Genomic DNA, 15,594 nt, shown 5'->3' on the forward strand with positions numbered 1-15,594 from the left:
ATGCTACACATCACAAAGATTGGTGCTAAACTGAGATATCTGGGTTTTGGGTTTTTGGGTTTTTTTCCGGCAAACAGCAAAACTTCGAATATCTTTAAAAGAGTAATAACTAGAGTGTTTTGGAGTGCAAACTAAATTCATTTCCAAAAGTTATCTTAAGCACTTAAAGTGCTTGCTTTTATCCAAGTGAAAAGCAGATATTCTTTGGTGAGTTGCTTAGAAATCAACGCATAGAAACCACCAACTTGCCTGAACAGGTCTCAGAGTGTGCTAAAACAACTCGCTATCCCGTGCTCATGGCAGAGTACAGAAAAGCACCTGTCTTAGCAGGGACTTTCTGGCTTTCGGGGAGGTATTTGGCTTTAGGGGAGGAATTACAGAAAAGCAAAGCTTTAACTGAATGTGTCATTTTGTGGCCAGAGCAGTGGTAGAACCCCCCGGAAGATGTCACAATGCAAAGGCAATCTTTTAGAAAGCTCTGGGAGAAGAAGACAGCACAGCACATATAACAAGAAACACTCGAGGCCTGCTCTGGGAATCCTGAAGAGAAAGTGGTCAGAGAGAGGTAGAGTCATGTGGGAAGCCTTCTTAACGTAGGTAGAAATGGAGGTGGCCTGTAAGGTCTGGATAAGTGGAGATAAGTGTGAACGTATAGGGAATAGGGCTGAAGGGGTGGCTCAGCAGTTAAGAGCACTGACTCCTCTTATAGAGGACTCAGGTTTGGTTCCCAGCCCCCCATATCAGACAGATCATAACTGCTTGTAATTAGGATTCCAAAACCCCATGTCCTCCTCTGGCTTCTTCAGCCAGCACACAAGCAGCGTGCATTCCTACACTTAGGTGCATGCATACACATAAAATACAAACGAGGCTTCAGAGGCTAGCTCAGTGGTTAAGTGCACTGGCTGCCCTTGCAGATCACCTGGCTTTGGCTCCCAACCTCCCTGCCACTCCAGTTCCAGGTGATCTCATGCCCTCTTCTGACCTCTGTGAGCACTGCATGAATGTCTTGTTCTTACATGCATGCAAACCAAACACTCATATACAGAAAATTAAAAAAAAAAAACAAAAAACAAAACAAAACAAACAAACAAAACTAAACAGGGAAGAATAGTGGTATGTCAGAAGTAGTGTCAGAGTTGCACAGGGTCCAAGAGGACCACATAGCCAGGCCTGGTGTCTCTCAATTGCTCTGAGTGTGTTTTGCTCATGGAGACAATGAGAATAAATAAACGGGTCAGAATCATCCCTTAGGTAGTTGTGGGGAGTTGAGTACAATCAGACTTAGAACAGGGTCTCAGACAGAAAGCACTCAGTACAAAACAGCATCATTGTTGTATCTGCCGTCAGGAATGACATTGCAACTTCATTATCTCCCAGAGACAACTGCATAGTGAGACAACACCACCAAGAGCTATTGGCTGGAAGGTGGAGCCAGAGTATGGACACTAAATATTGAGGAGGCACAATAACGGAGAATAAGAAGAAACCAGAATGATACATCTTTGTACAAGTGAAAGGTTTGGCAGATCAGTCAAGGTGAAGTTGGGTTGTGTATATGGCACAGGACGTCCTAACCCTCTGTACTGCTGATCGAATTCACTTAAAGGCAACCTTTCAGGAAGAATGACCAGCTGAAATGCCATCACACCGAGAAAAGGATCCGAGCAAAAATCCATAAGACTTCATACCCCACTAGTCAAAGGCCATAAATGTCCCTTCTCAGTTATTCTTAGAAAGAAAAATATGTTTGGGGAACAACATACTAATTAGAGAGTGGCATGTCTGCTCTGACCATCCCTTTTGTGGTATCATAGCACTTGGGACATGCTGATACATCTATTTCTGGTATTTTGGGGGTGATGTTTGGCTTGGGGTTGGTTTTTAGAGGAGGAAAATAAAAGGAGTAACTTGAAGATAAACTAGTCTGACATGGCAAATAGAGCACATGGGTTTAATTTGAGAGCAGGTCAGAGTCCGCTAACTGAGCAGTAAATCAGGGTGCTGTGGTCCTGGCTGCCTCCGACAGCCCAGTGTCAGCTCAGCATCCCAGCGTTCACAGGTTCTCACATTATCAGCAGGAAGGACTGCCGATGGTGGCTTGGCTTTCCAATCACACCCCACCCTGTTTCCACCAGCAAGCACAGAAAATCGAGCTATGCCCTGGGGACAGGCTGGGAAGGCTTTGTGTTACTTTTGCAGCTTAATAATTCTCTCGATGCCTGTCATTTTGATTCACCCAACAGAAAAGTACTCAGATCAACATCTCTTATCGCCAAGGGAGAAGACTCTCAGAAATTACAAATTACTCCCAACCAATTTCCTGTACTTTCATATAGAAAAAGAAATTATACTGGATAGAAGAATGCGGGCTGAGTTTCTGTCCCGTTCTACCTAATGCAGTATTTGAACTAAAGCAAGATACACACCACATACATATACCACACCACATACATATACACACATATACCACATATACACATACACACATGCGCACACACCACATACACACAAACACACACAGCACATATACACATACACACTTGCACAAATACCACATATATACACACCATGTACACACAAATACACACACCACATACACACAACTGCACACACACATTTACCACTTTCCTCTCATTTGGATGCTTAAATTTTATACTTTTGTTGATTATCATTGACAGCAGATAAATTTTTCCACTAGAGAAATGGTTTCAGAGGCGTGTGAAGAATTCAACATTTCAAAATTGCTACTTATTAAAATCAACAAAAGTCTGTATAAATGAAGGTCAAACTGTTGACAGAGTTACAGTAAGATCCACCTATAATTTTAGGTCCCATAACCTTGACTTCAACCATTTTCAGACAGAACACACTTGAAAATGAAAGTTGAACAGGCATAAAGGCTCCTTTCCCGTCACTCCTCTCTGAACAATATGGCGCAGCTGTTTACAAAGCATGGACACCACTATAGTTTCTAAAAGCAATGTCAAAGTGATTGAAAAGATATAGAAGCAAGGTCATAGGTTATGTGTACATACTAAGCTGTTTCATGTAAGGAAACTGAGCAGGCAATGGTCCTGGAACCCATCTTCCACGGATGGCTGCACTTTTATGATTTCACTTGAATATCTGTGTGCTTGGGGATCCCTCGTTCTGCCTTCACAGAGCAGTTCTGCATCCAGTGCACGGCTAAAGAGTTGGGAGAGACACAGAAGGTCATGAAATGAAGTAAAAAGAAATGGAACAAAATGAAATCCTCCTTTATGAACTTGTTTTCTCACATGCAACTAAGACTTCCATACTGTGGGGCTTAAGAGAGAAGAATAGGCACACATGAGTGGATGCTGCAAATGACAATGCCAATTAAATGCCAATTAGCAGGAAAATCAACCCCAAAAACCCAGCTCCCGGTTCCCGCTCTAGAGATTTGGGGGTGGGGCCAAGCGCATTGCCAACACATGTTCCAAGTCATCTTGATGCATGAGGTCTTTGGTCTAGATTTTGAGAAGTTCTGATGGAGCTGGACATCATGACTGTGGGGATGGCCCAGTGGATAAAGTGCTTGCTGAGCAAGCATGAAAACTTGAGTTCATAATCACAGCATGGTGGAATGACTCTTGGGTCCAGTGAGAGACTCAATCTCAAAAAATTAAGGTGGAGAGTGATAAAGGAAGACACCTGACATTGACCTTTGGCCTCCTCATGAATATGTTTATATTTGTGTATACATAATATATATACATAGTGTATATATAATGTGTATGTATGTATATATAATATGTATTTATATACTCATATCACATGGAGAAAGAGGGATGGAAGAAATAGATAGATAGATAGATAGATAGATAGATAGATAGATAGATAGAAGACAGAGACAGACAAACAGGGACACACACATGGGGTGGGGGGAACTTTAGATGCTGGTATCTAAAACCAGAGCTATCTCAACCACATGACCAATCTAGGAGCATTTCAGGAGATTTTTCAGTTTGAAACAGCTGAAGCCCCATTGTTCTAAGGAATGTATTAGCAGCATCCCCCTGTGTGAAGCAAAAAGCCTCAAAATCCATAATTTTCTGGGAATGACATGATTCTGCATCAGATGTCAGGGTCTCACCATGTTCTCTGTTTCTACTAAGTTCGCCAAAAGGCAACTGCTAATTTTCTTACCACAGCAATATCCCTTAGTCCCCCAGCCAACAAGGAAAAGGCCTCCATATCTGCTTTTTTTTTCTCAAACCAGTTTTTCTTTTTAATTTAAGAAAATCCCAAGCTGTGACAACTTCATATCTGTGGTTCCCAACCCACACATTTCCAAACATGTTGTGACATTTCAGACATGGAGCAAAGGGTATAATAAAACCACTCATAAATAACAATAATCTCAGGAACTTAAAAAAAAAATAAAAGTAGGCATCAGGAGGAGAAGTATTCTCAATCCTACCTCCTCCAACTGTTTCCTAACTCCAAAGCAAGTCCCAAGACATTATTGGAAATGGGTCATTAAAAATCGCCATGCCAGTAAGTGCCAATGGGAAGAAACCCCAGTTCAAACAGTATGCTTTGGATTTTAAGAAGCCCATGAACCATTTTTAAAGGTACAAAGTGGGCTCAGACCCGGGCCCTGCGTCACGTTAGCGATCAAGGCAGGTATGCTGTCCTCTCTGAGAATCAGTGTCCATACCTTCAAACGTGGCTCTAACGGTGACTACTGACAAGTGAGGGTCGGAGGAGAAATGCGGGTGAAGAGTCTACAGTGTCTAACTCCTAGACAATGCACAAGAAGGCTGGCATCTTCCTTGTGGGAGCGAAAAGTTTTCCTCAAAGGTAAGTAAATTGTTTAATGAATGCGTAGTGAGGTCTCTTGATTGGCAATGAAAATGAGTTGTGGGTGGTGCCAGTGATCTACATATGGCTTGTTTTGTGTCAGAGAAACATGGATTTAAGTCCTGACAAAGGTTCTGTGATATCTTGTGATAGGCAAGCAATTTCAAGTCTTTAAGGCTGGACTCCTTGTCTATGAAGTAGATCCGAGATAGAGCTAGTGTGAGAACTTCCAGGGATCATTGTGAAGATGACTTATTAGAAAGTCTGGTGTAAGATAAGCCCCTCAATCTGATGGAGTTGTTATTCATATCATTATCTTATTATTATCACAACTGATAAATATGGAAAGGATCAAGGTCCATGGATGGTGAATGTTTTCTTCAAAGCTCACTTGTTTTAGTACAAACCTCCTGGGTTTGCTGAAGGTCCTATTACAGCAGTTTGGCCTTGTGGAACAGCTTCATCCATATCAAACACAACCTCCAAACTCCTTTCCAGATCATTGGAGGATGCCAACATAAAATTTGGCCTCTAAGTCTGAACATGATTGTCATCTTTGCAGAGAGCTTCTGCCAGCTGAGTTGCAGGCAACATGCTGGTCATAAAATACGCAAAGCCCTGAGCCTTTGGGTCTGACAGGTACACAATTACCCTTTGTTAAAATCACAGAGAAATGTCTACACTCTCAAGAGCGCATTTAATAATGAGTTAATACACAACTTGCTTGCCCTTAAAGAGAGAAAAATGCATGAAGATTCGATTCAATTCTTCAGGCTGGCAAAAGGAAGATTTATGCGTGTTATACAAATTGGGTGATCATATGCAAATCAAAACCCAGATTTTCCCTTGGATTATCCTTTGGGAAGAATCAATCATTGTCTCCATCAGTCTTCCAAGGGATCTGAGGAGGAAGTGTAATTCTCACTGGGTTCTATACCACTGGAATATTCAAGGGCATAGGGAAGAGTCAGAGAAAGTAAACGTGGTTGATTGTTCTATTTCCGCTCATTATAAATGATGTTTGGGGAGAAAAGGTGGTAGTTTATCTTCCCCAAGCTGACTTCAGTATTCATGTTGTCAATAATTAGTGGCAGCTCCTGTCTGGGAATGATTGTGCATTCAAGAAAAGATTTTCTAGGCAGATTTTAGATTTTTAAAGAAGTGGGCACAACTCCAGGAACCTCTAACGTGTAAAAGACAGCCATACTTATGAAATACCCTTTCTGTTTCAGAAGGATCGTTTCTAGCCACTCTGGAGGGCAGAAATCTCATCAGTATTTCCTTTACCAAGCCTATGCCCAAGTGTACAGGTCACACTCCCTTGGCTTCCCATAATGCACTTGCCTGGAAAGACTTGGATCTAGTCATACCCACCTGAGGGTGCCTGCCGGACAAAGGAGAGTTGTCTCCCTTGACCCCCAATCCAAGGTTTGTTTGTTTTTTTGTTTTTGTTTTTTCAGGCATGAGTGTAAAACAGAAAGAATGTCCTCAAAAAAGGAGAGATCCTGGAATAAGAACATGTCCATCCGAAGTCACACAAGGTATAGACAATCCTGGAAGTATGTTGTAAGAGCTGGGGTGACTAAGGAAGGGGGAGATTTGCACCCGCTTGGAGCCATCCACCGAGGTTTTCTGGATTGAAGCGACCGCTGAAAGCACTTCATGCATTTTGCTAGAAAGGACGTGGGAACCATTCCAGAGGGGTGAATCAACAGGAACTAGAAAAAAAAAGCCAGGTGTCCTCAAACTACACAAGCAGCGGTTGTCTGACCAGAACATACTACACTGTGAGCGAAGGGAGGAGGAAGGGACGATACGGAGAGGCCGGACACACATAGCGTTTGAAGGGGAAAAAAAGCAAGGGAAACAGTGAAATTAAAACTCGAATTGAGGGGGGATAGACCCAGAATTGCAAAGAAAAGAGTAGGCTAGGAAGGGGGCAGGAGGCTGGAAGGCTCCTGGGGAGCTTGAAAGGGTCTCACGAGTCTCACGAGGAGGAGCCTGGCAGCTAAGGTTTTTCCTTATCGTCTTAGCACAGAGTGCATAGCCTGGTACAAAGTGGCTCTCTAAGCAGAACGGTGTGTGTTTTAGGTAGGGAAAAGGTAGGAATGGAGTGAAGGAAAGAGGAATGAGAGACGGAAATGGACAAAGACATTGCCTAGTGGGACATGTAGAGTTAGCTTGTAAATACGATGCATGCTAGGCAAACCCTCTACCAAACAAGTTTTGATTCTGTGCCAGCGATGCAAACTAGGGCAAATTGGATGAAGACACATGGACATGTTGCCTGTCCTTTTCAGTCATGTGACTGAATCATAACAATATGACATCCCCATGGAGAGAAATCCCAGTCTTTGTCATGCCCCCATATCTCTGATGCTCCTCAAAAGGGTGGCTACATTTTGGTTTTTTAAATAGCTGTCTCTTACAACGCTCCAACGCTCCTGGATGTTCTAGTGGTCAGGACTCGGCACTCTCCAAATGTTTCTTACTCCCTGACTCAGCGAACAAAAGGTTAAAAAGAGTTATCGCCATACTCAAACTCCATTTACAATTTCCTCTATGTTCTTTAAGTTATTCGAATTCTCCGTGCCCCACGTCTCCGTCTGCACATGACACTTCTCCGTTTACTTATAATTGTTATTGTAATAGGTCATGTTTGGATGGCTCACACTTGACAAGGCTAACCCATTTTAAATAGACAATTATAATGGAATGTCTCCATTTGCCCCTACATCGGGTTTCTCATTTTATCATTTTAAAATAATGCCTAAATGTAGTTAGGATAAAAAAAATGAGAAGAAATCAAAAAAGGTTTGAAAACTCTGGCAGCAGACATGCGGTTGCCATTGAGTCTGGGAGAGTTTTCGTCGCCCCTTGAAGCATTCTCAGTGCCAGGACAGTAGACACGATGTATTTAAGGACACATCCACATCCTATGTGTTCTCTAGTGCACCGTGAGGCATCTAGCAAATGCTCACTGAGCTCTTTCTCCTGTGCTCATCTACCTTTCTCTCTGTCTTTTCTTCATTTTCTTGCCTCCAACAACCCCCCCCCCCCATTATGCTGAACAGCCTTCATAAAAGACAGGGTCGGACTCTTCTGGGAATAGTCTCTGTCTGCTGGCTGCTCCTGGGGTAATTTCAAGATGTGTATATAATCGTGGAAAACGGGACTACGCAGTAAAGTTTCATTCCATACCAGCTTAAATGTTGAAGACGAATACCGGTAGCCTCAAAATGCTTGTGCTGCGGGAGCTGCGGTGGTCACTACTCTTATGGTTTTTTTTTTTAAAATATCTTGATGATTATAATTAATTCCAAGTGATGCTCGCATAATGAATGCTGCTTTGTAACACTTTGCTTAACACTACTGCTTTCAAAATGCTTCCGTTGGTACTAACTCATTTAAAAAAAAAAAAAAAGCATATGGTACATTTTTAAAAGTGTGGCCCATAAAAATTGAAGCTATCCTTCAAACAACACACTGAAAAGGAGAAATTAAATAAAGAGGTTTTGGTGATCAAAAGAGTCCGTGAACTCTTTTCAAACAGTCTCTTTCCAAAGTCAGGATTAGGCACAGGAGTAGGAGGCTCTAGAATGTTGGTCTTTGTAGTCTCTGAACATTGCTATTTCTCCTTGACTCTCTTCACTGTCTATGTGATACTTTCGTCTACCTACTTTACCTTTATTTTTTTTCTTTGCAAAATTCTCAGAATGTTATAAATTCCTGCTTACCACCTGTTTTCAAGATTCATTGATTAGATGATAAAATAATCATTTATTGTAGATGCTTAGAACTGTGCCTGACTCCAAATGCATACTAAGAGAGGAGGGCGAGCCATTACTGTCAGTAAGGTATGCTTGCTTTCTCCCCTTAGTAAGTGTGGTTTTTTAAATTGCTTGGTTTATATTTTCAGTTTTTATTATTCATATTTTGCTTTGTTTTGCACTTGTAGAGAAAACTTTCAAAGACAGAACCCAGACACAATACGGGCAATTCAAAACTAATTTTGAGGAAAAAGGATTTTAAAGATTCTCTAACCCTCATTGCCTGCTACCTCTAAACAATGCCCAGGAGAAAATAACATCCTTTTATTTATTAGTCTATGCTCACGATATAGCTGGGCAATTATTCCAGCTTCAAACAAATTAGCTTAAACAAATAAAAAGCCGAGTTGTTTCATAGGGACAATCAGATTTTCCATTTCCTTGCTACCCAAAGGTGATATTTCCTGTTGGGTTGGGAAAGCTTTCATTTCCCTGGGTCATTTGAGAGGAGCCAGCTAGTTATTAGAAGGACAAAGTCATTTCTGGGGCTCATCGGGAGATAAATGAATATCTTACAAGAGAAATAAAACTCTAAGGAGCTCCAGAGAAGTGGTCTGTCTTAAATTCTGTCCTTCCAACTGTCCCCAGGTAGGCAGAGATCCCTACAACAAAGGAACTTGGAGGATGTCACCAGGATGTAGGCTGTGAGCTGAGTAGTAAGAGCGATGCCAACCTTTGGAAATAGAGACTGTACCTGTATTTGTCTGCTCTGATTTGCATGATAAAATATTACAGGCTTCGTGGCAAAGATGTGTTTCCTCCCAGATCTGGGATCTGCGATCAAATGCCAGCAGATCTGGTTTCTGACAAGGGCTTTCTCTCTGGCAGAGAGACTTTCTCACACAGCGTTCGCTAGCGTTCTCTAAAGGAGCAGAACCGATAGGAAAAAGACATAGATATTAAAAAGGAATTTATTAGACAGGATTACAGGATGGGGCCCCCATGATCCAACAGTGGTGGTTTCTCACTAGAGAAGCCAAGAATCAATTAGTTCCTCAGTCCATGAAGCTGCACGTCTCAGCCATTCCAATCTGACACTGAAGGTCTGGAGGATTGCTGCAGAGATGCTGCTCTTCTGTCTAGGTTGGAAGGCCAAAGAAGCTTGTTCTAAAAACCAGGCAATAGCAGATGAACTTGCCAGTGAGCACAAGTAGGCAAAAGACAGTTTTTCCATGTATACCACCATCCTTTTATGTAGACTACCACCAAAAGGGTACCACCCTCATTCAGGATGGATCTTCCTGCTTCAAATAATTAACAGAAAATTCCCCAAAGGGCCACCCAGAAGGGTCTGTTTTAGTTGATTCCAGATGCAGTCGCATTGATAACACCATGATAACCTTTTCTCTGTGCACATGCCCAACCGGAGAATGAGGATAACAAGGCTCCCTGGCATCTCCTCTTAAGACACTACTCCCCGTGGATATGTGGTCACTACGCTGCTCAGATCTGGATGTGTCTTTCAACATTACCATGTTGGAAATGTCATCCCCACTAGGAGACCTCTGGGCACTGAGGGGTGATTAGGCCTTGAGCAGATCACCTGCCCATCTTAATAAATTACACAGCTATAAAAGTGCTTATAAACATCGGTGCGGTGCTCTCTCTTTTATTCTTCTGACATGTGGAGACACGCACGGGGCTCACCCTCCTTTTTGATTAACTCTGCCCTGCTATGTGGGAAAGCAGCTGGAAATCCTGAGCCAGATGTAGCCATCTTGTGTTTAGATTCCTCAGCCTCTATACAGCGAGCAATAAGTCTCTGTTCATTATTAATTACTCCATCTGTGGTGTTCTGTTACAGCAGCGCAAAAGGAAGCATTTTATAACCTCATTTAGCCTTAATTACATGTTTAAAGACCCCATCTCACACAGCGGGGTGAGGGCTTCCCTGTATAAATTTGGCTAGGGAGGACACAAATATTCAATATTCTTAAGGCAGGATATTGGAAAGCAGGTCACCTGGAAGCCATCAGCTGAATGTCATGTCCCCTTCAGGATCACAAGTAGAAGTCAGAAAGATCCCCTCTATGCAGTCACTTAGAACTTTTCCCCCAAGTTCTTAGGCCTGTAAGAGGCACAGCTGGGTAGGGTTTGAATGTTACCCTTTAAAACACCCGCTGTGTGTGATCTTTGCTAAGGATTTGCAGATTTATGTCTAGTCTGCTCTCCCATGATGCATGCTAAGTTTGCTCTGAGTATTCCCTATCTACAATCAGATGGAGCTAGGAAAGGGGGCTGTGGTGTGCATGGACCAGAGAACTGAGCCGTGGAACCTTCACTCCTAGGGCACCATGTAGAGAGAGTCATTCCCTGGGAAGGGATGTAACGCTTGCGTCCAAGCCAGCCCCACCCTAGAAAAGATTTAGATTAAGTCCTAGGCTTCAGAGGTCATAAATGTAATGGGTTGGGGAGTATCAATCTCTTATAAGATGTCATCTTCTTCCCTACTGATTTTACATTTCCTTTGTACCTTGTTTGATGTTTCTAATATCCTAAGTATGTTCCCTCAATTCTTGCTTTCAGAGTGTATTTCAACTTGTCAAAAAAACAAAAAAAAAACAAAAAAAAAAAAACGTGTATTTTTCCACAGTTAGATAAGGGAGGAGCTGGAGGTGAACATGATCAAATTATAGTGTATATAAATAAAGAATTAATAAAATATTTTAATTATTGGGTGGGGGATTGTGGTAGGGTCTTTCTACATAGTCCTGGTAATCCTATTTCTCTCTATGTAGCCTAAGACTCAGAGATCTTTCTGCCTCTGCCTCTCAAGTGCTGTGATTAAAGGTGTGCACCAGCATACCTGGCTGGTATATTTCAATTCTGACACTTCATACTTTAGAATGTGCCCTTATTTGAGGTCAGGAGTTTTATACAGATACCATATTAAAATGAAGTCGTTAAAGGGGACTCTGGTTGATATCCCTATGATAAGAGGGGATTGAAATATTTCTGGAGCATGATTGAAATACATGCTTTCAGAAAATACAATGAGAACATAGTAGCCACACTTCCAGAAGCTGGGAGAGTGACCTAGAACAGATCATGCACTAACACTTTCAAAGAGAATACATCAATGCCAACATCTTGACTTCAGACTTCAGCTTCTAGAACTTCAGTCAAAAAAAATTGTTCAACAAATATTTATTTATTGTATTACTGGTAAATAAACACAGCGCTGTGAACATGGTAAGCAAGGGCCTTCCACTGAGCCTTATCCTCAGTCCCTCAGAAATTATTATTCCAGACACTCAGGCCAAGACCTTTTGTTACAGATATCCCAGAAATACTCCCGGTTCTTGCTGACAATGAATTATACTGAGCCTACTTCACTCATCCTAGAATCAGCCTCTAACTATGTAGGACCTTTATAGTTCACTGGGTCAAAGAACTCTAGATCTCAAAAGACTGATGACTATGAGGGACCAAACAAATATTTTAGAGGAGATTTTTTTCCCCAGAAATACTTATGAAGGGTAATGAAAATGGGGTAAAGAGATCAGAATACAGAGGGCAACGTTATAGAAATGGGGAGAGATCACAAATTGCCATGATCTAGAAAGGAAGGCAAGAGTGTGACTCTACAGGAATACCTCTCCTGTCTCCTAATGGAGATGAGCACTCTCTCTTCTGACTCTTGTGGTGGTTCTAAAGATCGAACAGGTGGATAAAACCACAGAGCTGTGCACACACAGAAATGGATGCTCTCAGCATCTGATGACATGCAAGCACCAATAATTTAAGTTATGACGTTGCTATGCGTCTTAAATTTGAGAACATACTACAGTTTGGGAGGTGTGAGTTACCGGCTAGGGGAAGCTGACTCATAGCCACATTATCCTTTATTGTTTATTTTGTTAACATTTATATATTCCTATTTATTTGTATGTGCTCATGCATAAATGTGAGCGCTGGTGCCCTGGAGGCCAGAGAGGGTGTCAGATCTCCCAGGAGCAGGAGTTACCTGTGACTGTTAGTCCCCCGGTGTGCGTGATTGTGAGTTCTCTTCACCACTGAGCCATCCCTCCAGCACAACTTGCAAGTTTATAATTCTTTCAAAATAGGACGTATTTTACCAAAAAGATTGTTTGGCTAGGAGCCAGAACAGAGCAGCCTCACTTAAGTGCTTCAGTGTCTGCTCCCTGTATGGTCTCATCCCCTGAACTTGATGGTGCCAGTTTAGTTACTTATCAAAGCAATATCAAAGTTCAGATGTGAATGGCTTAACAATCGCAGATTTCAAAAACAGACCTGAAGAATTCAGACAAAACAGTATTTTCAGTGGTGCTTCTTGGAATTTCTGTTCTTAATCTAATATTAATTAGACCCTGCTCTAATATTTTCCAGTCTGATTCACATCCTGTTAAACATTTGAAAATAATATCAAAACTCAACCTCCTTGAAACTGGCAACTGTGACAGACAGCGTTCCAAAGCGATGTGCATGTTTCACCGGCTGTCATGGGTGACTGCTGCAGTCACTAGGCTTGCATGATGGCCAGTTCTACATCAACATTTGCCGCACTCAAAAAAGAAGTGAGTTTATAAAATACGATAACTGATTCTAAGGCGCGGCTCTGGAATAGTCATCAGTACCGTCCAAGACGCCTTAGAGATGTCATCAGGTCTCGCCCCCTTCAGTGGGGGTTTTTGGTAACAACTCTATGCTCTGTTTTCCACAATTATATTTAATGTATTTGAAGTGCCCTGGTCATGGAACAGATAAGCTTTTGTGCAAGATTGTGGATGGCTCGGTTTCTGTATGAGATATATTTCTGTGTGTGTGCACTACATTTCCTTAATATATGCATAGAAATAACCTGGCAGAATAGATGCCACACTGTTGACAGTGGGTATCTCTGGAAGACTGAGATTACAGGAGAGTCATTTCCTGGGTTCCTATATTTAATCAGTAAACACAAAGGTGATATTAGAGGCCCTTCCAATTACACTGCCTGGTGATATAGTTACACAGACCCCATTCTCTTGAGGGTACACATAGACACAATATACAGAGTACACACTACCAGATCAAAAGTCCCATTGCTTCCAAGAAGATTATAGAATTCACAAGTTCCATCCTTTTCACTTCTCATATTTAATTCAGCCATCCATCTCAATCCTTCTGACCCATCACATCCTTGCTAACCCTTTCGCCCCTAATACTGCCAGCCTCGGAGCACACAGCTTTGGAACATTGCTTTCTGCTCCCCCCATCTAATACAAAGAACTTGGTGTGTACAAGTAGTCTGCTGTGTATGAAGCTGAGTGTGGTTGACTCTTGCAGCACAGAGACTTCCGTGGGAACTTGTCCTTTTGGCCCCAGCCCAATCCTTGAGCCCATCTGCTCAGTCACTGATGGTGAAGTACAAAGGAGGCTGGCCCCAGCAGTCCAAGGAAACCACAAGGGAGTCTGAGGGTTCTATCTAAACATCAAGAGTCTGAAAAATATGCAGTGAGGACTAAAAATAACTGCACTGTTCTACATCTTTGCCTTTCACTTAATTTTATTTTAAAAATATATAATTTATTTAGTCTTTGGGATTTTCACACATATCTACAGTGTATTTTGATCATATCTACTCCTACATTCCCTGCTTCAATTCCTCCCAAACCTCCCTCACCATATCACCCTTCTAACTTCATATCTTCCTCATTTTTTTTAACCTAAAGAGGCCAATTAGTGCTTCCAATATGTGCATGGATATGGAGCCATCTACTGTAACATGGGCATCCTACCAGCAGCCACACTCCTAAGGAAAACTGGTTCTCCATCCTCCAGTAGACATCAGGTGCCAGGAGCTCCTCAGCTAGGGATGGGCTTGGTGTACCCCTCCCTGTACATGCTGGAATGTTGCCTGGTTTGATCTTGTAAAAGCAACCACAGCCACTGTGAGTTTATGGGGGGATACTGGGGGGGGCAGTTATCTCACCATGTCCAGAGAACACTTTTGTAGAAGTCTTTCTCAACTACTGGCTCTTTCTGTTCCCTAGTCCATGATGAACCCTGAGTCTTGGGGACAGGAATTGTGATACTAATGTCTCATTTAGGATTGAGCATTCTACAGATAGTTAACTCTCTGTGTTCTGACCAGTTGAGAGGCTCTGCATTAACTGCCTTCCTTCCACTGTAAAAAGAATACTCTCCAGTGAGAGTTGAGAGTTTCACTCAACAAGTATGAATAGAAGCATTAGAGGGTGGTTTCATACTGTTAAAGTCTACCTGGAGCCTCGGGCATTATTTTTGTAGAGCAGATTAAAGGTATCAAGAAGAAAGAACAGGAAGTTGCTCCCTTGTGTGGATATTGAATAACCTAGTTCAAAACACATTTTATTCCAAAAAGTTAAGGGGTGGGGGTGGGGGCTTAGTGATCCTTATGAGTAGAGAGGAAGACAATATGGTAGAGTCTAATCTCTTACAGAGGGGAACATGGGAAAGGTACTACCTTTCCAGGTAAACATGGCACTGGGAAGGATTGTATCCTCAGAGGCCACTTCTCTTTATGGGAAAGTCTTCACAGAGTGCGCCACAGAGAAATTGACTTCTGGTCAACCACTGACTCAGGATAATCTCGGCTCTATTCTGAAACTATATCCAACTACACCACTCAAGAATTGGACAAGGGAAGATGCAATCAGAGAAACAAACTCTAGCCCTCACTTTTCTTCTGGGAGAAGCAAATCAATTCTTATATGGTCAACAATATTGTGGCCATGGGCGTGTAGACCCTCACAAGCATAAACATGAACTCCAGAAAGAACTCTTGTTATGTTCCCTTGCAGCTGTGTCTACACGCGCTCCTGGAAAGCTTCATGATCTCATGCATTTTGAGAACCCATTTTAAGAATTTAAATTTCTTTAAAAAATAAAAAAAAAAATAAAATAAAGAAATCATTACTGTGGAATTTAGTTATTTAATATTTTTGAGGTA

Source organism: Mastomys coucha, unplaced genomic scaffold (genome assembly GCF_008632895.1).
Source record: "Mastomys coucha isolate ucsf_1 unplaced genomic scaffold, UCSF_Mcou_1 pScaffold14, whole genome shotgun sequence".
Taxonomy (NCBI): Eukaryota; Metazoa; Chordata; class Mammalia; order Rodentia; family Muridae; genus Mastomys; species Mastomys coucha.